The 7,178-nt window shown below is 56.5% G+C and overlaps 1 long non-coding RNA gene across 3 annotated transcripts; it reads left to right on the forward strand.

Annotated features, from left to right (window-relative positions):
* Nucleotides 1–1,962: 1,962 nt before the first annotated feature.
* On the forward strand, nucleotides 1,963–4,092 carry LOC104870699. Of its 3 annotated transcripts, none has more exons than XR_004518774.1 (4): nucleotides 1,963–2,185; nucleotides 2,273–2,376; nucleotides 3,228–3,341; nucleotides 3,790–4,092. It is a non-coding gene; the product is annotated as an uncharacterized LOC104870699 (long non-coding RNA). The 3 variants fall into 3 exon arrangements; XR_782569.3 differs by having other exon boundaries at nucleotides 3,228–3,314; XR_782568.3 differs by having other exon boundaries at nucleotides 3,228–4,092.
* The last annotated feature ends 3,086 nt before the right edge of the window (nucleotides 4,093–7,178 follow it).

Raw genomic sequence — 7,178 nt, forward strand, 5'->3', positions numbered from 1 at the left:
AGTCACACTGCATGGCCCAGAACAATGCTGACCCCAGAGGACCAGAGTCCAGGCAGAAAACCAACGGCCAAGGGCTGCCACATCCATGAAGCTCTCATTACGGCAGAGTTTGGGGTTGTGGGGGTGCAGGGCGTCACACTGTGGTGTGGTGGGGAGGGCGAGAGTTACCGGGGGAGAAGGAGAGGAGGGCAAGGGGAGGGGTGTCACTTGCAGTGGAAGTTCACAGATCCCCGAGTGGCAGGCAAGGCAGGCCTTTCTGCCCTCTGAGAATAAAACGCGTGTTTGCAAGATGGCCACACCACACATCAGGGCTCAGAACACTTTCAGAGCGAACACGTGTGGGTCACATTCTCAGATCTCAGCTCTATAACTAAAACACTCATGAGACAAAATTTCAATAAAGCCCGGCACAGGGAAGATTTTAATCCTTCCCCTGAGTCCTGAGCCAGAGGACCTTGAGCAGGAATCTCATCCTGTCCTGGCCCTTGGAACACAGAATGTCACATGTCCTTTGTTATTTTTTGGTTTCATTGTTCAGATCGAAGAAAGAACAAGTAACACAGAGATTGGAACAGAAAGGGAAAACACACAGACAACAAAAGTAAAAGAATGGAATAATGAGAGAAGCAGAAAATAATTTTAATTAATAGATGGAAATAAAGTATTTGTAAATGGGGAGGGGAGGAGGGGTGAAGGGAGGGCAGGGACAAGGGGCAAAAATGAGAACCAAGACCTGTCATGTAAAGGTACAAGATCCCAATAATGAATGTAACTACTGTATACCTAAAATGTACCAATAAACTCAATTAAAAAAATAAATGCAATTAAAACGATTTTTTAATCCAAACGACAGTTCTTCAAAACATACAACATTATGATGCAGAATCTGGGACTTCCTTTCACCCTGGAAACACTCAGGTCCACAGCACAGCAATGCAGACAGGCAGTGTGGACGCCAACAGTGAGTCCGCAGTGAGGAGGGGGCTGGCAGGGGCTGGGCATCAGGGGGTCCCGAGGACCACTGGCCACTGCCTGGGGACTGGGTGGGCGAGTGGAAGGTCCCGTGCAGCCCAGTGGTGCACAGAGGGTCATGGGGAGGTGGGGCGCCCTACCCACAGGGAGCAGCCCAGAATGGGAGGCCACCTGGGCATCCTTCAGGGAGCAGGGGAGGCGATCACTGCCCACACTGCCCCCGCGTGGCTGGTTCTGGTACAGTGCAATGCACAACCCCAGGCCCAGAGAGCGCCAGAGGCTGAGAAGCACGGCTTCAGGGGTCTGCTGCCTGGGGTGCAGCCCCTGGAGCTGGGCAGGGGCAAGGGTCCTCCTGTTGAGATGTGGGAGGTCACGCGGAGATCTGCGTGGCGGAGCACAGCGAACCGCACCCCACTGCCAGGTGCTCCAGGGCACAGAGTTCCAGCTGCATCTGAGGCCCCGAGGGCCGGCGCTGTCAGCCAGGCGCCACCTCCCCTGACTCTCAGCCCTCCCCAGCCTCTCTGCTGGATACCCCTGGCTCTCTGCCCCCTCTGGCTCTCTGCCCCCTCTCACGGCCCCTCCCGCTGGCCCCCTCAGGACTAGCTGGGGCCAGCAGGACTTCCAGCAGGGGAGGACGGGAGCTCAGCGCTCAGAAAATCAATTTTATGGGGGTGCGATTCACAGGCCATAAACCGCAACCCCAGAGGCATGGGCTGGACACGGTCTGACACATGGACGTGCCCTGAGCCTCCACGCTGCAGACACAGCTGACCCCTGGCCCGAGCAAGAGCACAGCCCTGCCCCAGCCCGCACCGCAGCCTCCTGTAGGACGGAGCTCCTGCGGGACCTCATAGGTCCGCCTGCCGGGCAGCCGCCTCAGCTAGGCGGCTCCCTCTGGCATCCTGAGCTGTCTCCACCCCCGCCGTCCTTATCTGCTAATGCAGGCTGGACTGCCACCTGCTTTTCTGGACCACAGGGCAAACCTGGGAGCCCGCTGCTGTGTGGGCGGGTATGGAGCAGCGCTGTGTCACAGCGGCACACTGAGCTTGCAGAACCGCGTCCCACGTGGTGGGCCATTTAGCGCTACAGTCTTGCCCCGCCCTTGCCAAAGCTCAGCGCTGCTTTTTCAGTGTCAGCCTTTCCCATGGAGCGGCGTGGCCCTCTTTCCTGGATGACGAGTGACCGTGACCCAAGGCACCTTCTCACGTACATGGTAGTCATTTGTCTATCTTTGTAAAGGGTTTGTCTCACGCATATCTTTAAAATGGTTTATTGATCTTTTTGTTTCTGGGGTGTACAGGTTGTTCATGTCTTCTGGGCAGGTCCAAGTCCTGTCGGATCAGACACAAGACATGAATATTTCCTCCCAGTGTGGCCACCTGCAAGTTTACCACAGGATCTCAGGTAATGAACACCACTCGGTACCCTCTGTCACGGCCTCAGCTTCCTGTGCACCGTCCAGCAGGGAAGATGCCTTCCTGTTTCCACCCATGAGGCACCAGTGCCCCCAAGGACGAGGTGTACGGCTCAGTTCCCATGGAGGAGCCACTGGGAAGAGAAGCTGCAAGAGGCTTGGCTGGTGGGAGGCCTTGGGGTCCCTGTGCACGAGCCCCAGGCGATGCGGGTCCTGGCCCTTCCTGGTTGCCTCTGCCTGCAGATGAGATGAGCAGCTTTGGTGCACTGTGCACCCCACCTCGCCTCATGTTGTCTGCCTCCCCATGGCCCAAAACCCCGGACCCAGCAGCTGTGCACCGAACCCCCAGACTGTGCCACCACAAACCGCTCCTCCTTTGGGTCCATTATCTCAGGGGTTTTGTTACTGTGACACATGGCAGAGGAATGAGGCCACCTGAGCAGGGGCGTGGAAGGCAACGAGCCAAGGACTTGGTTCACCTGGGTGCAACCCTCGGAGGGGGACAAAGCCATCAATGGAGAAGAAAGAATAGGCAGAGTTTTATAGGGGCTTGGGAAAGGGATCTGTCACGTACAGGGGTCAGAGCAAGTATTTGGGGTCGGGGTCCATGCAACCACCAGTGGACGTTATCAGGTAACTGGGGCCAGGAAGATGTTGTGCTGTGCTTTGTAGTCTTATCTCTTTTGTAACATTCCGTTCTGTGCTCTCCCCACCCAGGGACAGCACAACCTGTTTCTGGTTTTTTAGCTACCTGGAGAAGCAGCATATTTTACTGAGGGTTGCGGTTTCTTGTATCTGCTAAAACTGTATTTTGAAATGAAATAACATATTCGTTAAACAGGTCACGGCCAGATCAAGCCTGACAGTTGCAATGACAGACAGTGGACATTCACCATAGAGACCACCTTCCTGTGACGCCAGTCACCAGGTGTCTGTCCCCGTGAGCATGGAGGTGGTGAGGAGTGGAGTCTGTAACTTGGTTGACTTTAAGTAGCCTCTTGTGGCTATTACATAACGACCACCACACTAAGCAGTGCCGGTTAGAAGTCTGTCTGCCTCTTCCCACAGCCTCACAGGCATCCAGCTGTGGGCCGTGGGCCTGAGCAGGGGCTTTTAATTTATGCCTGTAATGCATCCCGAGTCAGTGTGTGCACAGTGTGCCCTAAAACTGGTGCTCTTTTGGGGTGTGGTAGCCTCCTGAACGCTGGGGAGTGCCAGCCCGGAAGCCACCTCAGGCCATGCTCACATCTGCCCACATATACAGCCCATTCTTGAGCCCCTGGACTGAGAACAGCCCTTTTCCCCTTGACATCACAGTTCCTGTGTGTGATAGGCTGTCCCCAAGTGAGCAGCTCATCGTCTGCACACCATCTTCTTTGCTTTTCTTTCCCAAAATATTTCAGCTGCTGTGGGTGCTCCATGTCTCTGTATCAGCTTTGAAACAGTGGCTCAATTTCTACAGAAGGAAAAGCCGTGGAGAGTTTGGACTACACAGACCAAGACCACTTGGGATGTTCACATCGATGAGCCTCTGAACCTACAGAGAAGGCATCTCCCCCACAACACTCCTATTTAGATACTTGTTTTCTCAGCCAGGTTTCCTAGCTCTTTACAAGTACTAATTTCTCCCAGCAGTGTTTCATCACTTTGGGTATCCAGCACTTACACATTTTCAATTAAATTCTTAGACACTTTATAATTCTTTGATGTTGTCAGTAGTGTTTTTAGGTTTTATTTTCTAGCTGTGATAGTCAGCTATGGCGTCAACACGGATAAGAATAGCCTGCTTATTGGTTCCAGTGGGTCTGGATGAAGGATTTACTGGAGACAGTGTGGGTGGCACTAACCGCTAGGCTTGCAGCCCCGGTGGGATACAAGGGAAGGAGGAAGTCACTTCTGTCTTCGGAGGCGCTCCAGCCTTCACCTTCGGGGGTCGGTTTCCGGGCCTCAGACTCTTTAGCTTCCTGACGCAGACGCCATGAGATGCTGCTGTGAGCTCCAGGCCGTCCACCTTTGATGGGGGAGGGGGTGTTCGGCTCCCCAGCTCACAGATGGCCTCTCATCTCCCACTGCCAACTTCAGGCGGCCACTGAGCCTACCCTGTGAATCACATCTACAGAGCAGTACACTGCACCTGTTCTTCCAGTGAGCCCTAACAGATACACCAAGTGTTTGTTGCTAGGATTCAGAGACACAATCAACTTCGTATGTGGACTCCGTACCCTGTGATCTTGGAAAACTGACCCATCTTACTGTAGAGTCTAAACCTGCCCTGTCCTAGTACTTTAGTAATTTTTAAGGATTTTCAGCCTTGACAGACCCTCTGTGGACAGAGCACACCTCTGCCCTTACACTTCTCTCCCTGTCCTGCCAAATCCCGTCCACTCTTCAGGGTGGGTTCCCCACCTAAGGCACACAGCTCGTGGCCTCTTTACCCCACTAATAATGTCACCTTCAGGCTTCCTAAATAGCAAGTCTGCAGCCAGCACGGCCTCCCCAGGAGAGCCCTGTCCCCAAGGGTGTGTGATGTGGCAGAAAGCTGGGGGCCGATGCTGGCAGGTGGGGGACTGTGACACAGGTTCTGGCAGTGAGGACAGGGGTTGGGCTTCCAAAGTGGCTGCCTTCCAATCCCACCTTGCCCTGGCCCTGCTTATTTCAGTCTTCAGAACATCCTGTTGCTGTCTGACAGTTTTCTGACTGTTGGCCCAGTGCATGGCCCCTTCGTCACCCACAGGAGGTGGCCCCGAAGCTGCAGGGGGAACTGTCAGGGTCAGGGTAGAACTGCAGCCCAGAGCCACGTGTCCGGGGGTGGGGGCAGAGACAGCCCAGGACAGCCCAAGGCTAGGGCCTGAGGTGACCAAGGAGGTAAGGTGAGGGCCCTGGGGTTGGGGTGTCGAGGCCATGTCTCACCACAGGGCAGGGCAGCCCCTTTGCTCCCTTGTGCAGTCACTCAAGGCACCCTGATAATGTGGGCCAGAGCCCAGACAGTGTGGGATGCTAACCAAGCTTAGCTGTTCCCTGGCTGGAGCCCCTTCTGTCCTCCTCCAATTGGATCTGTCTGTGCCCTCTGGGCTGCGGCAGGAAGTAGCTGCCACGCTTGGTAACTGTCAACGAGTCCTGCCGATAGAGGCTGTGACTATGCCACCCTCACGGGCTCACTGGAGGGAAACTGAGGCTTGGGGTTAAGGGGTTCGCCTCAAGACCGGCTTCCCCTCAAGTCCCAAAGGGAGGAGGTGGGGACAGGAGGCTGTGGCTGGCCACAGACAACAGTGTGGCAGGCAACCCTGGGCCGCGGGGACGGCCATGGCTATTTGGTATCACATGGGGACACCATGAGAGGTCCCTGCCCACTGCTGTGGGTTGGGCTCAAGTCCACCTGAACTCGCCTTAGGGTGGAGAGACGAAGGGGTCTCTGAGCCTGCTGACCCAGTGTCCACGGGCAGCCATGACCACTGCAGCCCACGGGCCACCCAGGGGCCAGCATTCACTCTGGTCTGCCATGTTCCCAGCAGCCCATGCTGCCTTGCACATGGACAAATGTGTAAGATCCTCTTACAAGTGACGACTGACATGCAGGACCCAGGGACCTGGCCGCTCACTACCAAAAATCTGCTTTTGCACGTCTTGACCTTTGTGTACAATAGACACTTTCTCATATGGAATTCCCCGAGGTACCGGAGGTTTCTGGAGGCCCTTCCTGCTCCCCCCTCAGGGCAGTGGCCTCTGGGACTGCTGGTCACCATGGTCCCTTCCACCCACAGCTGCTCCTGCAGAAACCCAGGGCCTCCGGTGGTGAGAAGACCTGCAGTATGGCTTGGGCAAGCTCGTGCCCACCTAAGAGGTGAGGGACAGGCCGGCAGGAGCTGCCCACAGGAAGGCACCATCCTCACCTGTGGGCAGGCTCCTCCTGGCTGAGCCCTGTGCTGTCTGGTCTGTGACTTTCCCGTCCCTGAGGTCTGGGACCCACCCCCACCGCCTGCTCCCAGAGGGCAGCACTGCCAACTATCAGGGAGGACAATGTCTAAATTGCTGTCCTCAAGTCTAGAGTGCAGCTTGAGAGTGTGGACATCATGTGCTCTCCCTTGAAATTCTGCCACCTACTGCATTCCCCTTTCAAGCCAACAACCCCCATTTTAAATGTCTGGAGCTTGTTTCTGCTGCTTTGTACACACAAGGACCCATGGGTGAGGGCCAGGCAGTCTTGGTAGGTGGCAAGTGGATGCTAGGACCCCCTGGGGGTGAGGGACAGGAGCTGCTCTGTCCATGCAGCCCATTCAGGCTGGGGAGAAGGGTAGGGGCGCCCTACAATTCCTGCAGCTGAGCCAGCCTTAGGGGTCATCCTCCCGGACACTGCCTCGGACTCGGGGGTGGAGTCTCCTGCCCAGAGAAGGCGCCCAGCACACTTGCTCGTACTTAAGTCCAGAAGGTTCTGGCAGCTGGCTGCTGGCTGCCCTGCTCTGTCCCTTGCCTGGGACCTGCTGTTCCCAGGAGGCTGGCCCACCGCACCTGCTCACTTCTGGCCTCCTGCTAGGAGTGGCTCTGGGCCTGATCTGCAGGTCTGCAAAGCAATGGGCACAGGCAGGGGTCTGCGGCCCGGCCGAGGCCTCTAGGAGAGTGGCCGGCTGCCAGAGTACCCCTGCGGAGCGTCCCACCAGCTAGGCGCGCGGGAAAGATGGCCCACCGTACTTTCCAACTCAGCTCCCTGCTGGCAGCAGGTCAGAGGGAGGCCAGGCCCTGGCTGTGGCCCAGGGAGGGTCGGCGCCAGGAGGGGGCACAGCGCCTAGGGGCCCGC

Source organism: Fukomys damarensis, unplaced genomic scaffold (genome assembly GCF_012274545.1).
Source record: "Fukomys damarensis isolate Sample0158 unplaced genomic scaffold, DMR_v1.0_HiC HiC_scaffold_24, whole genome shotgun sequence".
Classification (NCBI taxonomy): domain Eukaryota; kingdom Metazoa; phylum Chordata; class Mammalia; order Rodentia; family Bathyergidae; genus Fukomys; species Fukomys damarensis.